The sequence below is a fragment of the Rattus rattus genome, chromosome 14 (assembly GCF_011064425.1).
Source record: "Rattus rattus isolate New Zealand chromosome 14, Rrattus_CSIRO_v1, whole genome shotgun sequence".
NCBI classification, from domain to species: Eukaryota; Metazoa; Chordata; class Mammalia; order Rodentia; family Muridae; genus Rattus; species Rattus rattus.
In genome coordinates, this window is record NC_046167.1 from 80,497,424 (window position 1) to 80,517,832 (window position 20,409).

Consider the following 20,409-nt stretch of genomic DNA (forward strand, 5'->3'; position numbering starts at 1 on the left):
CAGCTGTCGTTCCCAGAGGCTGCAGATCCATTTCTGCTCCCAGAGAGCTCGGCATCCAGGCTTCCGTCAATTAATTCTATCCTCTAGCCTCTCAGTTTGCTCTTTTGTAAGTTAACTTCCTTATAAGTTCATCTCAGCTTGTGGGTGCTGCCTTAAAAGTTTCTGATAGAAAGGCCAGGATCTGAAATGGAAAGGAGGTGGGGAGGAGGGGGAAGAGGGGAAAGAGGGGAGGAGGAAGAAGGGGGAGGAAGAAGGGGGAAGAGAGGGGGGAGGTAATGGAAGAAGGGGGAGGAGGGGGAGGAGGAAGGGGAGGAGGGAGAGGAAGAAGGGAAGGGGGAGGAAGAAAAGGAGAAGGAAGAGGAGGACGACATAGAAGAATTTGCCCACCATTAATATCCTCTTGAAGACTATTGTAAGAAGGGTGAAAGGTCGTTGGGTGGTTTTGCATCGGTTATCGTTGGCTTCATGAGCTATATGAGCTATCAGCCATCAATTAGCTGCCCTTGCTGTTTTTAAGCAGAGTTTCTTTTTCTCTGTGCTGCTTTTGCACTGACCTCTCCCAGCAGCTGATACGCATTGACAAGAGCCTCATGTTAGGTTATTGCCTTTTCTAATGAGGGATTTGTATTTCTAAAGGCTTTAGAAAGCAGTGGCTGCTGGCAGGCAGCACTCATTGATGAACACGCGCCTTTCTGACAAGCAAGCACTTGTCTACGTCTATGCGTGCATGGGGCATGGGGGCGGGGTGGGCTTTGCGATCACTGCAGCCTGTCCAGATTCGGAGCCTTTCAAGTTCACACTGACAGGACGCACACAGCCCGCCGTGGTGCTCCCTGCTTTCCCAGCCTCTAGGAGATAGAGCAATACTTGTTCCTTCGCACTCGCCCTGTTTTCACAGCCAAGGGAGAGCAGGTGTTCTTCCTCTGGTTGTATGGAGATGCACAAGGAGGACACCTGTCTCCCAGCCTGGCCAAATGACTTTGATGGCTGATGCTGGAGGGAACTGAGGACATACTGGCCGTTTGTCTGATTAAGCAGCAGGGGCTTCCTTATTGAGGATAGATGGGCCTCTGCCATGGACTTACCGGAGGCTGTTCATTTTAGAGGCTTCTCTAAAGCAATGGGCTGGTACTGGAACAGCCATTGCCTTAGATTCATTTAGCCATTAGGAAGATTTGGTGCAGGCTTAACACAGTAGCCATTCTCTGTTTGATACCCAGGTATGGACATGTCTACAGCATTAAAGTGAACATAAACATAGTTGAAAACAGATATATGGGGATAGAAGTAACTTGGAAGTAGAATAGTTGCCTAATATATGTGAGGCCCTGAGTTTATTCCACAGGACCACACACACACATGCATATACACCATGGACAGATACACAGACATACTCACATATACCACAGACAGACAGAGAGACACAAATACCACAGACATACATACACACAGACACACATGCATATACACCACAGACAGACACACAGACACACATGCATATACACCACAGACACACAGACACACATGCATATACACCACAGACAGACACACAGACACACACACATACCACAGACAGACATGCACATATAGACACACACATACACAAACACACATGCAGACACACACAAATGCACATACACATATATACAGATACACACAAACACATAGAAACACATAGACATACACATACACTAACATACATGCAGATATACAAGCACACACATATAGATATACATACAAACACACCAACACACACATACATAAAGACGCATGCAGACACACATACATAAATACATACACATATAGACAGACACACACACATACAACCACACACATATAGACACACATACATGAATACATAGACACATACAGACAGACACAACCACACACATACACATATAGACACACACAGACACACGTATATACACACTCAGATAAACACACATACACAAACATATAAACACATACAAATACCCATGAAGACACACACACACACACAGGTAGACCCACACAAACATACACATACAGACACCCACAAGTACACATATAGACACAGAGAGATATACATACAGATATACAAAAACACTTACAGATACAGATACACATACATATACAGACACACATAGAAACACACAGAGACTCACATACAAATACAAATACACATACACACAGACAGATACATATACATACATACACTGATGTAGGAGAGTGAAATTTTCCTGTTTTTATTATTGTTGATAGATTTATTTTTTTATGAGCTTTGAACAAACTATAAACTGTCCCTAAATAAATTGCAGCTTCGAGTTTTTGCTCTTGTGTGCTCTCTCTCTCTCTCTCTCCCTCCCCCTCCCTCCCCCTCCCTCTCTCCCTCTCTCCCTCTCCCTCTCTCTCTCCCTCTCCCTCCCTCTGTCCCTCCATCCCTCCCTCCCTCCACTTTGTGTGTGTATGTGTGTGTGTGTGCGCGCACGCGCGTGTGTTCTGAATCATCCACACACAAACCTCTAAGCTGTGCTCATCCAACTGCATGAGGGGCGAGGAGCTAAGGGTTGTCTGGGAACGTCTGAGCATTAATTCTGTATGTCAGGTGTTCTGCAAGGCATTTTATATAGACCGCCAGCAGGGTTATTTGACAACCCAGTAAAACGGCGAGATACTTCAACTCAGAGATGAAAAGCAGGTCGAGTAGAGTTAAGTAACCTGCCCAGAGTCACACTGCACAACGGTGAAGCTGGGATTAGAACCTGTAGCAGCCTCTTAATTGCTGCACCAACGATAACACTCAAAAGAACAATTCGGCAGTCCCCAGTATAGTGGGAAGAAAGGCCAAGCCATAGCAAAGGCTTACTATAACCTGAGCATACCGTCCCCTACTGTCAGGATTTGAGTGTGAGGTGTCCCCCAAGAGGCAAGTATTGCCGAGTACTGAAGGCTTGGTCTGGAGACCAAGGGTGTGCAGAGTTGGGGATTTGGGGTAGTGAGTAGGTGTGAAGGCTCTGCCTTCGTCCTGGAGCCATACTTTGATGGCATTATTAAGAAATGATGGTCATTCTTGCAAGTGGAGCTCAAGTGGAGGAAGTGGTCACTGGGGTCATGTTCGTGGGGGCTGCACAGTCCTGAGCCTTTGCTTGTCTTTCTCTCCATTCCCTGGCTGTCCCCAGTCTCTGTCACATGCTCTGACTGCCATAGTAGTCTGTCCTGCCTTGGTCTCAAATCACTGGATCCAGCCGCCGACCCTGTAAACTAAGAGCGTCTCAACCCTTGAGCTAATTGTACTAAGGATTTTGTCACAGCAACGATTAAGTCTGACTGACACATTAGCACAGTCACACACTCCACCCACAGACAGCTAACTGTAGAGACAGAATATTTACATCGTCAAAAGGTGGAGTCCTGTATAAGTCTAGCCTTGTAATTTTAATCAAAATCCTTGTTTTTCCCTTCCCGGTGCAACATACCAGTGCTTTTAAAAATGACCTCTGGTCACATGATTTCCCTACATACAATTTCTATACGCTCCATACTTCCTACTTTTGGAATATTTCAGCGTTTCCATTCCCAGCTCCCACTTTCTTTTAAGGTCCTTGTGCCTGGTGTGGAAAGCAATTTCTTCTTTGCAGCTCGTATTTCCACGTTAGCTTGTCGTCGTTTCCCCGTGATAGCTGGCAATTTCCTCTGGATCATTTTAGAAGCTTCTTGAGGGCAAGGCTAAATGGTAGAGCTGGGAAGAATGAGTGAAAAGTAGAAATTAGGAGCGGTGTGACGAAGCAGCAGCGATGACCCATGGACAGACGAAACCCTCGGGCTGCTGTATACCGGTGTTCAGTGCTACCGTCTCCTGCCAGCGCCATGCCTGAAAGAAAGGCTAAAGAGGACACAGCCAAGGCGAAGGATGAGCCACAAACTCTGCAAAACCTGATCCTCCAAATCCAGAGCCCAAGCCCAGAGAGGCCCCTGCAGAGAAGGGAGAGAAGTTACCCGAGGGGAAAAAGGGGAAACTTACGCTGGTAAGAGCACGACCAATCCTGCAGAAAACGGAGATGCCAACACAGACCAGGCACAGGAAGAGGAAGGTGCAGACAAGTGATGTGTATGCATTTTTGTAAACTGTGTACTTCTGGTGACTGTATGGTTTGAAATACTATTTTTATCAAGTTTTATAAAAATGCAGAATTTTGTCTTTTTTTTAAAAAAACTATATTGTTAGCACACAAAACACTTCATTAATTGGGGAGGGGGGGCGGTGGAGGCGGGGGAAGGATCAAGTGTCACTAACAAAATATCACCCAAGCTGGATTGAGGACAGAAAACCTCTTTCCTTGATAATTTTGAAAGGCTCCTGGTGGCTTCCAGGAGAGACAACCTGGTCTTGCATAGGTGGCCACCAAGGCACAAAATGCCTTGTGGTCTGAGGAGACTCTCAAATCATTTTTATATCCTGTTCCCCCTGTACCATCAACATAGACATAATTCTCTTAAAACCAGAGACCTGTTGGACCCTGACCCCCCAAAATGGTTTTCTAGTCTATTGGGTGATGGGGACTTTTCTGTGACTTCATCAAATGTTTTCGGAAGAGCGCTGGTTCCTTTTATGAAAGATTGTGGATCTTCAGACCGATAATTCTGCCATATTCAGTTCCTGAACATCAGGGTCAGCGTGTGAGAAGTTGTTAAACACCATCCTTAATGTCGGATGTCAGCCCTCACTCTAAGCTTCTTTCCCTTTCAAAGCATTGAATGAAGACTTCACTGGGTTTTCTAGTGGATTTCTGATAAAGGTAGTCCACACAGGAAGGGGATTTGGAAGTTCTTGTATACTATTGATTGTCTACCCATGTCCTGACTGAAATAACATGATTGTTTATGAAAAAAAATCTTTAATGAAGCTGGTCACAGTTTTTTTCTAAAGTAGAAATTAGCTCTGAAAAGTCCGTGGCAGAGGCAGGCCTCCTGCAGTTGGGCATCTCTCTGCAGTGTTTGGGAGACTGAGTGTGAAAGATGGTAGCCTGGGACCCCGGAAATACAGCATTTCTCTCCCATGTCTTTTGTCTTGCTTTTGGTTGTTGCTTGTTTATTTAATAAAGTATTTTGTAACTGAGTTTATGTATGGGCGTTTGCCTTTGCTTATATCTGCATATCACTGCATGCCTGGGGCCTACAGAAGCCAGAAGAGGGCATCAGAACCCCCGTAATTGGAATTAAAGGCCATGATGAGGTAACAGATGGGTGCTAGGAATCAGAGCTGGTCCTTTCAAAAAACAAGTACTCTTAACCACTGATCCATCTCTAGTCCCAACACAAGGTGCATTTAAGACAAGGTTTGCTATGTATTCCAGGCTGGCCTTGAGCTCGAAGTCCTCCTGCCTTAGCTTCTGAGTCCTAGGACTATGGATCACCATGCCTGGCTCTTTTACTCTTTTCAGACATCTCTCTTTAAAGAATGCCAAGTCTGATGGAAGACCCTAACATGGAAGGTGCCAAATCATGTACTCCTTAATGGACCGACAGCAGCTCGCACAAGCTCGTGCCTGTCTATGGCCAACGTTTGAGAAAAAAACCCGATGAAGAGAAATGCTTACTATATGAATCATGGCTGCGCCCCACATTCTAGAATTATCTTTTCAATGTTTGTCCTCACTCCCACCACAAGATGCCTGAGTTAGGCAATGAAAAGGTGGTTGAAAACAGGCCCATGACTTTAAAGGGTGGCTGGGTTGTGGCTTAAAGGAAAGCAACAGATTTGATTATGGAACTGGGATGAAGGCACATATAATGATAATTAGGAACCATGGCCCCAGGAAAAGCACCCTGCAGGGAGATCTTGCAATTGTCTTGAAGCATGCAAAATTCAATTTACCACTGAGTTAGGCCAGCTTGTCTTTTCCCTGTGGAGAGTGGAGAAGTGTGGTCAAGCTTGGAGGAGAAGGACCTGAGATGTGGTTAGCTGTTCCCTTCTAGCAAACTGTTGGGGGAATGCTTGATCAGTTGGACAAGGTTTCCCTCGATAGAAGGAATGCTTGGTCAGAGAAGCCCGGTCATTTCAGGTGTGGCTCTGGGTTTCTTTCTGTTCCCGGGGCATTGACATCCTGGTAGCCATCGAATTTTGTAACATTTTATCACTCAGAGGATCCTAGATGTCTTGTAGTTAGATAGTTAGGGCAGGAAATGTCTCTGTGTCCAAAGGAATGGAGACCCTGGCAAAAGAAATGTAAGAAATGCACAGTCGCTCACAGAGCAGAGGTACGTGGCAATGTTGTCATCCTGCTAGGATCTCCTGTGCAACTCAGAAAGTAAGCAGCACTAAGCCGTGAAACAAGTGCAGAAGGGACCCGTGCCTGGTTGGTGTCATGATCCTGACCTGCAACATAGTATCAGTTCAGTTCTGTTTTCAAAATACCAGTCCTGGGGAAATAGTTTTAATACCCTAATCATCTTCCCAGCTCTTGGCCAAGAAATGGGGGAGGGGCGCTTCATTCCTCTCTTTAGCAAGCAGCTCTGGAGTGTTTGATCAGGCAGTGTCTCTGTCACCAGAAGTGAAATCCAGTGACTTCTTTGGATGACAGGGATCTGCAGAGGTGTGGGTGGGGCATGGACAAAGAGCAGAAACCAAGGGCCCTGCTGAAGATACTGTGTTGCACATGGCTCAAGCCCGGGTGGTGCCATCTTGGCCGAAGTGTATTTGATCTTCAGATTTTCTCTGAAGCCCTCCCGGAAGTCACAGCAATCCCGGAAGCCTGCCCATAACTATGTTGTGGCTTAGGGAAAGGAGTGTCTGGTCCCTTCATACGTAAAGGAGAGGCTAGCATCTTCAAGAACTACACTCTTACTAATACCACACATCCGATGTCAGACACTGGGTGGAGATGGGAAAGGATGGATACCCAGCAAGCTCCTTACCATCCAGGTCCTATGCGTCATGAGTAGCCGTTAGTCACACGTGTCGCTGGAGTGTACTTCCCATTGTTATCTGTCCAGCGGTTTCCTCTTGCCTCTGAATTCTCCAGGACAGAGATCTGGTTCCTAAGCCTTATATCTTCCAACGTGGCACTCAGTGACTGTCTGGTGATCAATTATGTCACCACGCATTGAAGTCTGAAGTGAGTTTGCCTCCATCAGCACAAATAAGAGCGGTTAGGGTGTCCCTGGGGGAAGGTGTGTGCATTAGAAACTGTGAGTGTGTGGTTAAGACTGGATAGCCCAGGGCTTCAGAAACGGAGTCGCAATGTCTCTCTGATTGCTGACTTCCCGCTTGTGTACGGTAGTCCCGGGGTCTCCAGTGGGAAGGTTGAGAAAGAAAATAAGCTCACCCTCTCGATTGCTTTATTAAATAATGCACAGATGACAATGCATGAAATATTCATGGGCAGAGAGCTCGCCCTCCTGCAGGGGAGAGGGGCCTCTGTATAATTGGTTTCTCTACTCGGCGGTAGAGATAGCTTAGAAACACTGTTACGATTTGCCGGCACCACACCAAGCCCGGTCTATGCAAGGAAGATGAGCCTGAGAGCTTTTTGTTTTTCTAAACCCTTATCACCCCTCCGCCACTGCTGAAGTATCAAAGTGAATGGAAGGGCATAGGGAAGGGTATAGGTATGTTACAGAATCAGGTACTTCCTGTGCGGTGAATATGGGGGCTACTCTGAGCATCTTTTCAAGACCGGGTGGACTGTAGTTTATCTCTTTATCTTCCTGGAAGACATAGGAATCGGCGTGACTTGTGGCTGTAGGCCAGGGTTGCTGGTGTTTCATCGCTAGGATTGTTGAATTCCTAGAGAGCGACTTTACTGTGTCGGTGAGGTATGGAAACCTGTGAGCCAAATGCCGGTGGCTCAGGCCATTGGCTGGCTTGTTTTGAATGTTGTTGGTCCCATTAACAGAATTTAATCTAGGGAGGAAAAGGCAAATTGTTCATGACTGTTTTACTCTGTCAGGAAGGCAGGACAAAAGCACCCGATCTGGTACCCTTAATAGCACTTTAAAGTCCCAGTAACCTTTACAATTGAAGGCACACAGATCGCCTATGTTTATGGGAAAGGCTGCATGGGAGCCGCACCGTCCTCTCAGATGTGAATGGGGATTCAAACTCTAGTGTAAGCTTTGCTTTGTGCCATTGCTGTTTGGTGACTTCGGAGGTCAGGGAACACTAATTGAATGCCTACTGTGTGTCCCCATGAGGGCTTCCTCTCGTCTTCATTTCCCTTAGTTGTTGTCATTGGGAGTATTTTTCTAACAAGTGCTTTGGGTCGAGAATAAGCTGAAGCTGCCTGGGTATAAATACAGCTAGCTCTTTAAAGACGATGAGTAGACAGCTCTTTATTCAGCCACCATTTTGTGGGACACCTGTTAGGAGCTGGATCCTGACCCTTTTCATTGACAGCTTGTTCACTGTTTCACGTAGGGGCTTCTAAAAGAGGCTTTTGTGTCAGCAAATATTGGCTGATATATGTCCAGATTTAGGCACAGTGTCAGTCTGTATAAGAATAAATAAGATCCATTAGGTTTCCCCAAGGAGCCACAACCAGAAGAAAACTAGGCAAATATGGAAAAGTTCCATCCTTTCCAAAGTGGCTTACCCTGTCTGTGGAATGGTTTATAGACCCTTAGCTGTCATCAGACCTAAGACTTGATTCAGAAGTGGGTGTGTCTGTTCCAGGCCACAGGCAGGTAATATCTAGCCATGCTGAGGTTAGAACTCTTGTTTCTCCAACCCCACTCCTGGTACCAACTTTTGCCTTAGGGTTTTACTGTTATGAACAGAAACTGTGACCAAGGCAACACTTACAAAGGACAACATTTAACTGGGACTGACTTACAGGCTCAGAGGTTCAGTCCATTATCATCAAGGCAGGAGCATGGCAATGTCCAGACAGCCAAGAGGCTAGAGGAGCCGAGAGTTCTACCTCTTGTTCTGAAGGCTGCTAGCAGAATACTGGCTTCCAGGTAGCTAGCACGAGAGTCTTAAAGTCCACGCCCACAGTGACATACTTCCTCTAACAAGGCCACACCTACTCCAACAAGGCCAAACCTACTCCAACAAGGCCACACCTCCAAATAGTGCCATCCCCTGAGCCAAACATATTGAAACTACCACAGGCAGAATGGACTCACTTGTCCTAGCTTCCAGTTTTCCCTGCCTATGTCCACCTTCACATGGACTTCCAGGTTCCCAGTGAATGAGTATCAGGGCAAGATGGTCACTACTTGACTGTCTTGATGAGAACTGAAAAATTAATAAGGGGAAACTCAGTTTTGTAGAGGAGTGATGACTTAGATCAAATGTTCACATAGAAAGCACAGTTTATTTTGAACGTCGCTGGTCCTATTAACAGACTTTAATGCAGTGTGGAGGATTTACAAGCTGGAGGAGGGGCTGCAACAATATGTTTATCCTGGTGCTTGGCAGCATACCTGGGGACTTCATAGAACCTCCCAGCCTTTCAGCCTTCAACAGCCTATGATCATTTACATATCAAACAGCGTGGCCTTCATGTGGACGCCTTTTTTTTCTGCTTGGTGCAGGATGCGTATGTCTTTCAATACATCACCCGCCAACCCCCTAATTTTTCTTAGATGTCACTTAGAACTGCGACATACTGTTTGGTAGGAGGAAGGTCATGCATTAGCACTGCGAGAAAAACAACTACATTCAGGCTGTGTTTGGCATGCAGACTGGGCTGTGGCAGAAAAAAAGCAGCCACCGTGCTGATAGGCGAGCACTGAGGGACTTAATGCCACCCAGCCTGCTGACTAAGGCATGGCCCTCGGAGTCATTTTATGTGGTGGAACCTGACTCTGAGCTCCTGACGACTGGGGCAATGCTGTCAGCAGCACAGGGTTGTTACAGAGGTGTCGTGAGATGGGTCGTGAGATGGGTCGTGACGGGCACAGCAAAGCACCCTGCATGTACCTTTCTGTGCCCAGAGTCGTTGGCTGATATCACGGCTGTTGTGGTTCCTGTTGCCTTGCCCGGTGCTACAGTAGTTCATCATTTAGCAAATTAGGGCCTGGACCATCCTCAAATACCCTCTGTAAAGGCTACCTCTGGATGCTTTGATATGACAGGGTCTTCTCGTGGTGCTGGAAGATAACTCAGGGTGCCAGTCATATCCTTGATGGCTGTTTGCGTATGCTGCTTCTCTATGGTGGTTATTCTCCACACGGTCACTGTGTCACCACACTAGACAGCAAGTCCCAGGATAGCAGAGGGGTTTCCTTCCGATCCATAGCCGTCTGACGAACTTGCGCTTGGCATATCCACGCCTGCTGTTTAATACCTCGGTCGGCTTCATATCGTGGGTGCAGCTCCTGCTCCAGCCTGAGCTGACGGCTGTGAAGGTCGATGGTCACTTCGGAGCTGCTCACTGGAATCGGTGTGATGGAGTGGGCGGGTAGAATACCAGGCTGGGGTGTGAGCCTTGGACAGATCAGCTTGGCACCTCATCTCTTCAACGGTTCACCCACAGGAGGAAACAGGGAAGACCCTTCCCGAGCTGGGTGGGATCATGAGTGTCTCTGGGTGTTCTTAAGGGGCATTCTGGTCTTGGTTCTCATCTCTCCAGCTCAGAACCATCCAGAGCCATGTGTGATTACCCACCTTCCCCCCGATGTGTCTAACCCCAAGAAGTAGATTATTCTTGGGATCCCTAAACTTGGCGCCATTGACATTTGCCTGAAGAGCTCTCTACTACAGAGCCGTGCCCCGTTAGAGTTCACACCCTCCTTTTGCCCCTTCTACCTAAATGCCAGCAGCCTCACCCTCACTCCAACACACAGCAGCCATGATGATTCTCGAGGTCTCCAGATGTTACACGGCAGCATTGATGGAAGCACAGCTCCTCCCATAATGTCCTTGCAGTTAATATGGCAGGAGGAAGGGAGATTTCCTTAGGTGTCCAGATGGGAACAATACATTGATCATAGGCTTCTTTTCCCTTAGGGACGGGGACTTAAAAAAAGAAAAAAGAAAGAGGAAACAACTTTTTACCAGCTTGAAAGCAAAAACATAAAACTAACCCCCAATGCATTTTGCTGGGGACCTGAATTCTCACTGAGATAACCCTGCCTCTTGTACGTCACCAGAGACAAGAAGGGGAGGGGGTGACAGTTCTCAGCTCTCATTCAGAGTATGACAGCCATTGAATTTTATTCTTATATTACAGAAATCGAGAGGCTGTGGGACTGAATAATTGATATAAAAAGATAGGTTTAAGCAACTCTCCATCACGCCACGTCTTAAACGTAGGCAAACCTTGGCAGATGTGTTTCCATTGCTGTCAAGAGATCATAAACGAGGCATTTATTATGAATTTGTTGATCATATTTTGTATCAAGCAAACTAGGTAGCTGGCTGGCTTCTCTGGGAGAAGTAAAAAACATAAGACAGGAGCTTACAATTTGGTGAGTGACAGCCAAAACCTAGTAAACTCATGAATCAAAATGCCAATCGTGACTAGCACGGTAGATTGAAGCAATGCTGATTGAGTAACATAACACAGCAACTGTGTTCAGAGATCAAAGGAACAGAGATAGAAGCCTGGCACTACATTTAGGGCCAAGGCATCAGGTAGAGTCTTGTTCTAAATACTCTAATTTGGAGCCTGCAAGGCAACATGTATTTGACATTAATAGCTACGTCTGGGGTATTTAATCCATTGGTTTAAGTTGTTCAAAGTAGAGGTGATTCTGAGTTAAGAGGTCTTTATTTTATTTGTTTGTCTGTTTGTTTATTTATTTATCTTCTTCACCTCCTCTCAAAATTTATATGCTTTCAATTTTTACGTGTAGGCTTTAGGGCCACCAGAGCCTGTCCGCAGATGCTTGACCGGAACTGCCTTTCATGTGGCGGGACCCCCCACTCGTTCATGGTTTAGAGCTTAGTGCTCAGGGCTGGGCTGAGACCCAGAGATTAGCAGGAAAGTCCACAGGAATGACCCACAGAGAAGATGCCCTTACTTCTGCTCTCCGATACCTAGCGACTGGGGCTCAGCCCAGGGGGCGGCAGCAGGAACGAGAGGTCCTTTGGTTGCCTCCCTGCTGTAGCATCATCTCTGGGATCTGGCAGTGAAGGCTGCCAAAGAGAGGCTTGGGGAAGAGAGCTGTGTGCAGCGTGCAGCCTGGGGGGGGGAGAAAATACCCCCAGGTGGAGGATTACTCCAGCGATTACTCAAAATTTAACAAAATGCAGAGCAGAACACTTAGCCCGATAAAGCGAAAAATGAAGCTATTATGTTGTCTGCTGAACAATGAAGCACTGGGGCTCGGGGAACTGCTATAAAACCGAAGAGGACCAATCCTCCCGGAACCTCCTAGCCCAGCCACCCTGGAGCTCCGCTGGGGGGAAGGTAGCACCAAAATGAGCAGCGCGCTTGTTTATTTTGTGAAGAGAAGATAGTCCTTATGGGGTCTCGGTGTAGACACGCAGGGCCCTTTGGGACCAGACAGGGAATTAATGAACCGATGAGGGAAGGAGAGGAATGGAAGGGTGAAGGGGTCATAGTGGCAGCCACAGTGGGAAGGAAGCAAGGGAGAGAAAATGGAGGCCGCCTTGTGGGGCTATGGGAGGGCAAAGCCAGCACTGCCCAGACCTTTCAGTTCAAAGTCACACTGCAGCCCGAGGAGGACCCTGCTGTCTCTAACACCATTCGAGACTTGCTTGGAATGCGCCTCGTAAGCCAGGGGTCCTCTGGGATCTGCACTTGGTGCAGGTGTCTCTGCATCCACTTGCAGTTGACTTCTTCCTTGGCCCCTAAAACTCGGTACACACTTGGATGCCTTCTACATCTCTGTTATCTGCGTCATGGGGGTCAGGGCGAGCCCTGTCACAGAGGGTTCTTGGCAGGGTTCTAGGAAGACAAATACGATGGGTGCCCTTAGCTTTCCTGGGCTTGAATCGAGATCGGCCTCTCTCCGCATCTAGAAGGGAAGTTGCATGAAGCAGATGTGGTGTGAACATCTGTGCTTAAGCTATACTGAACTACTGGGTACCGCACTGCTTCAGAGTGAACCCCGGGTCCCTTGCCAATGGCCCTGTTGGAATCAAGAGGATGGGTTGCCATGGGAACGGTGCTCCAGGACGACTCTGCAAACCCTGCAAGCTAAGCTGCACCAGGACTAGGAGAGGAGAGTCACACATTAGGCTGAAACCAGAGTTTTAGGGCAAAAGCCCAGACTTCTTCTGGCCAGCCCCTGCGGGCAAAGCTGTACTTATCCCAACGTTCCAGATATGAGCAGTGGTCAAACAGCAGAGAGAAGAGACTGCAGTCTACACTAGGAGAGTACGAAGTACAAATACAAAGTTCAGGTCTTGAGGTGTTTTATCCCTCTGGGTCTTGCTGTCCCTGGAATCCAACTGGAAAGCCCCTTTAGCAGTTCTAGAACAGGACAGCAAGACGCCGTTGATTGTTGTTGTGCCCGTTTCTAGACACGCTTCTCAAGTGATGGACAGACCCCTGGGCAGAGACAAGCACAGGACCTAAGGTTAAAGGAGCAAAAGTGGAGACAGGTAGACCAGACTCCTGTGTTGCTTTTGGTTATTGTTGGACCCAAGGGAGGAGTTGGTGACTTTTGGCACAAGAAGGCTGAAGGAGTTGCTGTAAGGCACACTGAAGGGGTCACTTCGTGGGTGTCTACCACTCGGTGGTATTCTACCACAGGTCCTTTGCTTCTCAGTATGCAAAGGCGTGTGTGCTCTGGCTGCTGCCTAACGGCCCAGAAATATTGTCCAGAGGCTGCTTATTCGTGGTGCCGGGAGTTTCTATCCTATGTGGTAACAATGACAAGGTGAATCTTCGTTGTGCTCTATCCGTGCATGTGGCTGTCTGAAACAGTGACATCATGTGAGACGTTGTCATTGCGCTCTTTAGGAACTAGTTACAAAACAAAACAAAACAGTGGTGTACACATCACCAATTGGCTTTCCCTATTCCAGCTTTGGACAGAGCTGCCAACCCGGGGAACCTTGTTAGGCCAGACCAGAGGGCCCAGGAGGCCCTGGCTTTGTGACGGGGACTTTGAATTAGCATCCTTGGGAGCTCTTGTTCTTGTTGATTGGACAGAGCCCACGGAGAGCCCAGACAGAGCTTTTGTTTGTCAGAGAAAGGAACACGCCAGGGAGATTTGTTGCCCATTTAAAAAACGATTGGGCATGAAACAGATACTGTTTGGATTACACGGCAACACAGACCGCTCATTAGCTTGTTCAGGATCACAAAGGCCTGATGGCTGGGTTAGTCCCAGCCAGTGGGGGCTGGCGCCAGGAATGTCTGTCAGACATTTGCACGTGGGAAGAAGTGTTTGGGGAAAGGCCTTTCTATTATTCCACCGTTTCTCTTCCCCTTTTTCTTTTTCTTCACGTTCCTTGAGTGCCAGGTATCGGTTTAGAAGTTGAACCCCACCGAACAGAGGCACAGATCCGACAAGTCACATTTCTCCCACTGGACACCCACACAGTGGGGAAGGTAGTGGATGATCAGGTTTCCAGTGTAGGGGACTCCAGGGTGGAGCCAGGCCTCTTCGAGGCGGACTCACTGGATATCAAGGTTCGCACTGACACGGTAGAACCTGTCTCAGATCTCCTGGGAAGCAGATATTAGAGGCAGGGTGATCCAGGACACTGATTTGGCCTAAATGTGACCTAGAAAGGAAAACACCCAGTCTGTGCTGCTGTGGGTGTGAAGGAAGTTTCAGAGGCATCGTACGAGGAAAAGGGGAACTGACACTCATTGAGGACTTGCTAAGGCCAGAGCCACCCAGCAACACAGGGCTCTTGACTGCTGACTGCTCTGCCCAAGCCGACTGACTCCGATCTTACACTTCCTTCACGATGACCTTGCAATCTTGGATCTTGAAGACGGCCCAGATCTAAGGCAGGGTCAGCATGCTGTTGCCAATGCTTTCCTGCTAGGCATCTACCTGTTAACAAGCTGCCTGGAGCCTCCCTGCCACAAGGATACACCTCCGAGAATGGGGCATCCTAAGAGAAGTCTTTATTGTCAGTGGTGGGGGAGAGGCAGAGCCACAGCTCCCCACCCTTACCTCCAGCAGCCTGGGGGAAGCAGATGCCCTAAATCCTTCAGGGACCACAATTCAGGCCAAACCAAGATACTCAGCTTCAAGGCACAGAAGAGTCTAAGATCTAAGCAGGGTGACAGAGATTGGGGATTTTGTTAAAGATGCTTTAGTGCAAAGAAAGGCACTGGAGAAAACAACAGGAGCATAGCTAAGGGTTGGGATGTGGGCTTCCCCTAAGAGAGATTTGCAGAAAATCAAGCACACTCATGTGTGTGACCCTAAGGGAGAGTCCCAACGTCTTAGCTTTACCCTCAAGTTACAACACAAAGTTTGCTAAGAAACTGCCTTCCCCTTTGTCACTTTGGGTAAGTCAGATCCTAGGGCGCCTCCGAGGATGCCTTTGATGGAATTAGAAACCGAGGTACTGGCTGGGTTTGTGTGTCACCTTGACACAAGCTGGAGTTACCACAGAGAAAGGAGCCTCCCTTGGGGAAATGCCTCCATGAGACCCAGCTGTAGGGCGTTTTCTCTATTAGTGATCAAGCAGGGAGGACCCAGCCCATTGTGGGTGGAGCCATCCCTGGGCTGGTGGTCCTAGGTTCTATAAGAGAGCAAGCTGAGCAAGCCAGGGGAAGCAAGCCAGTAAGTAACATCCCTCCATGGCCTCTGCATCAGCTCCTGCTTCCTGACCTGCTTGAGTTCCAGTCCTGACTTCCTTTGGTGATGAACAGCAATGAGGAAGTGTAAGCTGAACAAACCCTTTCCTCCCCAACTTGCTCCTTGGTCATGATGTTTGCGCGGGGATAGAAACCCTGACTAGGACAACCGATATGGTAAACCGGAAGCCACCGGCATGGCATAAGGAGTCCCACACGTGCCCTTTGGATGAGAACGGAGCCTCCATCAGAGTTTAGGAGAGTTGCAGTTTACAGCAGAGAAAGAAGACATGAATTGTGTTGGACTCCCTGCACCTCCGGTGTCAAGAGAGTCTTCAGCTCCTTCCAGGGCGAGGGCTCCAAGAAGTTCCCGCCTTCCTCTTCTTCCAAGTTTACCAACATGTAATGTCTCTTCCCCTTGTCTCTTTCCAGGCGTCATTTCCCTTGGCCTCTTCCTTCCTCCCTTTCCTCTCTGACCATCCCTGCTGGCCTATGGTGGCCTTGGTCTCAGCCACCACTCAATGTGTACTTTTATAACAGTACTTGGCACACAATGTGGCTTCATAATCACAGGGCACAGTAGGGATTGTAGCCTTCCTATGATGTCAACGAAGACGCTAGACTGGAGATGCTGGAGGCTCTCAAGGCTCTCGGGATCTATAGATACCAGGTCATCCGGCAAGTGATGCCATTACACAGTGATTTGAACCAGCACTAACCGAGCACATCCTTTGAAACACGCACGTCAGGTCACCCAGAGTTCGGAAATGGTCCAGGAGTGTGATCCCACGCCTCTCAAAGCAGACTAGAGGTTAGAAAAGCCAAGGTCCCTGGGTGTAGCCACCACAGTGAGCCTCTTTGGTACTGCAGATGCCATGGACAGGGTCAGGAACTAGTCGAAAGGCAAAGCAGTGTCCTTGTTCTTAGAAGGCAATGACTACAGATCTATACAGGCTTCTGGACAGACTTGGAGTCGTATAACGGAGGGATCGTTTAGTTGAGTGATGTGGGGCCAGGTCTAGTCGTAGTTCTTTGGTTCCCAGGTATGATTTGTTTTTGTGTGTCTTCCATGCACAGGAAGACCCGATACATGTGTTATGTTCGTATGTGTGTCTCTCCTAGAGTGGTGTGAGGGACACAGCAAGGAGCACAGGGGCACACTGGCAGAGCTGCAGGCAGGACACAGCAGGCTGTGCACTGTGGGTTGCCCTGGTGCTGTCTGTATACTGATGTTAATTCCTCTTCCCCAAGAGGGGCTGCCCCAAGCAGGAGTAGATGGGTGATTTCCTGTGAACCTTCTCCCCATTCTAACTGGTCAGATAAAGGCTGCAGCCTGTGATTGGGCAGAGGAAGGGAAAGGAGGCAGAGACCGAAGAGAGGGAAGGAAGAAGATGGAGCAGAACCACGTGGCCTGGGGAAGCCGCCAGCAGCAAGAGTGGAGTAGTGAGAGGTAGAGCTGCCCAATGTAGGCGTGCAGCTTATAAATATAATAACTGAGTGTGTGGTTGTGCACGGGCTTATTGGGGTTGGAGATTTACCGCAACGGCTGTGGGCAGCTTTGGAGCATGAACCACTAGCCTTACCGGATGCGTGGTGAGGCATGTGAGCAATGACTGAACGGTGTGCGGCCCAGGAAACCGTGGAAGGAGCAAGAAGAAAACGTAAGACTGAAGTGAGACAGCACTTGTCAAACCCCATGGTGGGACCGGCAGCCATTCTCTCTGCTCGAGATGTTTTCCAAGCCTTTTAGATGTTGCCCCCGAGAAACCCTGGCTCCACTCGGCACTAACTTTGTGATGACTGCTTCAACATCCTCGGTTCGGGGATGAAATTTAATGACCTTGGGAACCTTCCCGAAGAAGAAGAAATGAATCTGCCCTAATTGGGGAAAGAAAGAGCTTAGAAATGAATAGTCTCTGATTACCCATTTATAAATCCGTGGCCGAGAGTATCCGGAAAATTAACATTGGGAGGGACAAGAGCAATAACAGCTTCAATTAGAATATTAAGTGTGATACCTAGGGAACCGTAAATGCTTATGTGTACCTCACCTAGTTTTTGGCAGATAGAAAAAAAATCAGCCCCCAAATGCTTTAAACTATACCATCTGCTTTTTGAAAAGCCAGCCTTGGGTTCTTTCATTGGTGGAACTGAGGTCTCTAGAAGGAGGTGGCCTGGATGCTTGCTAGAAGGACATGGGATACATTCTCGGTGAAGTGCCTTGAATGGGACCCGCTTTACGGTCCAGACAGAATGGACGTTTCGCTACCCAGTGTTCTCTGGATGCTCTTTCCCTCTCTGGCAATTTTCCACCGTGCGTGGCAGGCTCTGGAGAGCTCTCTTCTTTTCTCCAGGACCCTCTAAACTCAGTAAACACTTTCAGCACTTTTCAAACTTTTCTCCCGGTCTCTCAGGTCCAGCAAGAGCAAACACCTAGTCTGAGCCTCAGTGCTGAGAAGACACTGTCTGTCTACCCTTGGAGCCTCCTCTCTGCCAGTCTACGTGAATTTTGGGTCGATTACACAGCAGACCAGTGATGGCCGTGATGAAACAAGGCTTACACTGGATTGTAGAAACAAGAAAAGGAGGGCGGGACAGGCTGTCCTAGGCACACAATGCATGCCACTCTTGGTTCTCTCTCTCTTCATCTGGTTTTGACCCTTCCTCGGGAAGGCAGCCAGCAAATGGGTTCCAAGAGCCTCCACAGAGCTCCGCCCTGATGATCTGCTCATAGGATGTCACGTCATCCGAGGAGCTGTGGTTGGTCTTTTGGAGCAAGCACCCTTCACTCCATTCTGAGGCAGGCTTACCCTAGATCTTACTGGTCATTGCAATATATTCCCATCTCCCACCAGCTCTGCAGAAACAGGATAGACACATCTGGGTGTAGGCAGTGAGTGGGTCTGACTGAAGACCTGAGATGTGAACCTTCTACACCAGTTCACATTGCTGTTTTTCGCCTACTCGAGTGCCCCCAACTTACCCCACTTATAACCAACCGCCTCAGACTCTGCCCTTTGTCTGCTTGTATTAACAGCGTTTACCTAACTCTGTTTTCCTTCACCAGGTTCTTTTGCTTGCACTTGAATGTAAGCTCAGAGGACACCTCAGCCCTCCAACCCCCTTTTTCCCCAGCACAAATGTGTCAAGGCTCACAGAACGTCTCTTGAGCATAATAAAACATTACACACATGGCTGTGGGGGTGCGGTGGTGTAGTTTTCTGGATGTGACTTTGGTTGTGCGATCCTGGAACACAGAACTTAGGAAAGTGATTCTTGGTCTTCACTTCTAGCCTCTTTGGGGAGGAGGCTAGGAGAACACTCTGGTTCCTGATGTGGTTTTCTGGACCTTGGGAGAAAGCTGAGAGGAGCTGGTGGGAACGAGAGTGGCAGCTGACCATCTGTGTCAGGCGCCTTCCCTGGATTCTCCCCTCAAACCTCAGACCTCAGGCCCCACAGGGTAGGTAGCATGCCCCCCCCCTTTAGCCTCTCTGCTGCAAACCCTGCAGCCCATGGCTTCTTGGTGCACAGAAAGGGTGGAGGTGGATTCTTGACGTGGTCAGTAGCCACGCCACTGGTCACAGTGGGGAAATCAGCTTCGGGAGAATTCGTTCTGTGTCTGTCTTTGTTCTGGGGAAGGCTCTGTGGTTTATGGGAGTTTTAGCGGCGTGGAAATGGTGCACAGATACGGATATAGCCTTTCTGCGTGACGGCGATCTTTTATCTTTTAGGCGAGCCACTTTCTTCCCCCTGTAAATATTTGATTTTTCCTGTCTTGTTATGAACTCTGATCCTCCTAGGTTATGAATTGGTTCTTTTGTATTTTAAATAATCCTCTTTCTTCTGCTCATTCTCGTCTTATGAATAATTTATGTCAATTAGAGTGAAAAGGGGCCCTAGTCCTTTTTACTACTAAAACATTTTGATTAAATTCTGGCCGTCCTGAGGGATGGGAAGCTGTGACATCTCTGTGGACAAATCCTGTCCTCCTCTTTGAGGTCCAGCCTTTCTCGGGTCCTCTTGTTCATCCTGTCATCTTTTTTTAAGATTTATTTATTTATTTTTTGTATATGAGTACACTGTGGCTGTCTTCAGACACACCAGAAGAAGGTATCAGATCCCATTACAGATGGTTGTGAGCCACCATGTAGGTGTAGGAATTGAACTCAGGACCTCTGGAGGAGCAATCAGTGCTCTTAACCACTGAGCCATCGCTCCAGCCCAATTCTGTTCCACCTTTATTGCTGCCAGGCTTGGTGGACCTCTCCCTCTGTGCCATGGGTTAAATGTGTCATGGGAGCAGCCTCAGGAGAGGTATGTAAACGAGACTTTCCCAGTCCTTGACTGACTGACTATCTATCTATCTATCTATCTATCTATCTATCTATCTATCTATCTATTTATCTATCTATCTATCAAACCAGAAACACAAGCTTATTCAAACACCCCAAAACTTGGCTTGTTTTTGCTTGCCTGCTTGCTTGTCGAGAAAGTTCTCAAGTAGCCCAGGTGGGCCTTGAACTCACTGTGTAGCCAATGGTGACCTCAACTCCCGGTCCTTCTGAGTGCTGACATCATAGACAGCTGGTACCACACTCAGCATAGGGTGTGCGGCTGCTTGGTGCTGTGTTCCCCACCTTGATCCCCATAGTGGAATGTGGCATTAGTGTTCTGGTGGCTCTGGGCCTCCCCTGTGGTGTGACACTCGTCAGAACTAAAGCCCAGCCTCACTGACTGCATGACCACA

At 48.1% G+C, this 20,409-nt stretch overlaps 1 protein-coding gene and 1 pseudogene across 2 annotated transcripts in view; both read left to right on the top strand.

The window, feature by feature from the left end:
* The window catches only part of Spock1 (SPARC (osteonectin), cwcv and kazal like domains proteoglycan 1), a 473,240-nt gene that overhangs the window by 289,441 nt on the left and 163,390 nt on the right, over nucleotides 1-20,409 (top strand). The window lies entirely within an intron of this gene.
* LOC116883280 lies at nucleotides 3,648-4,198 on the top strand (annotated as a pseudogene).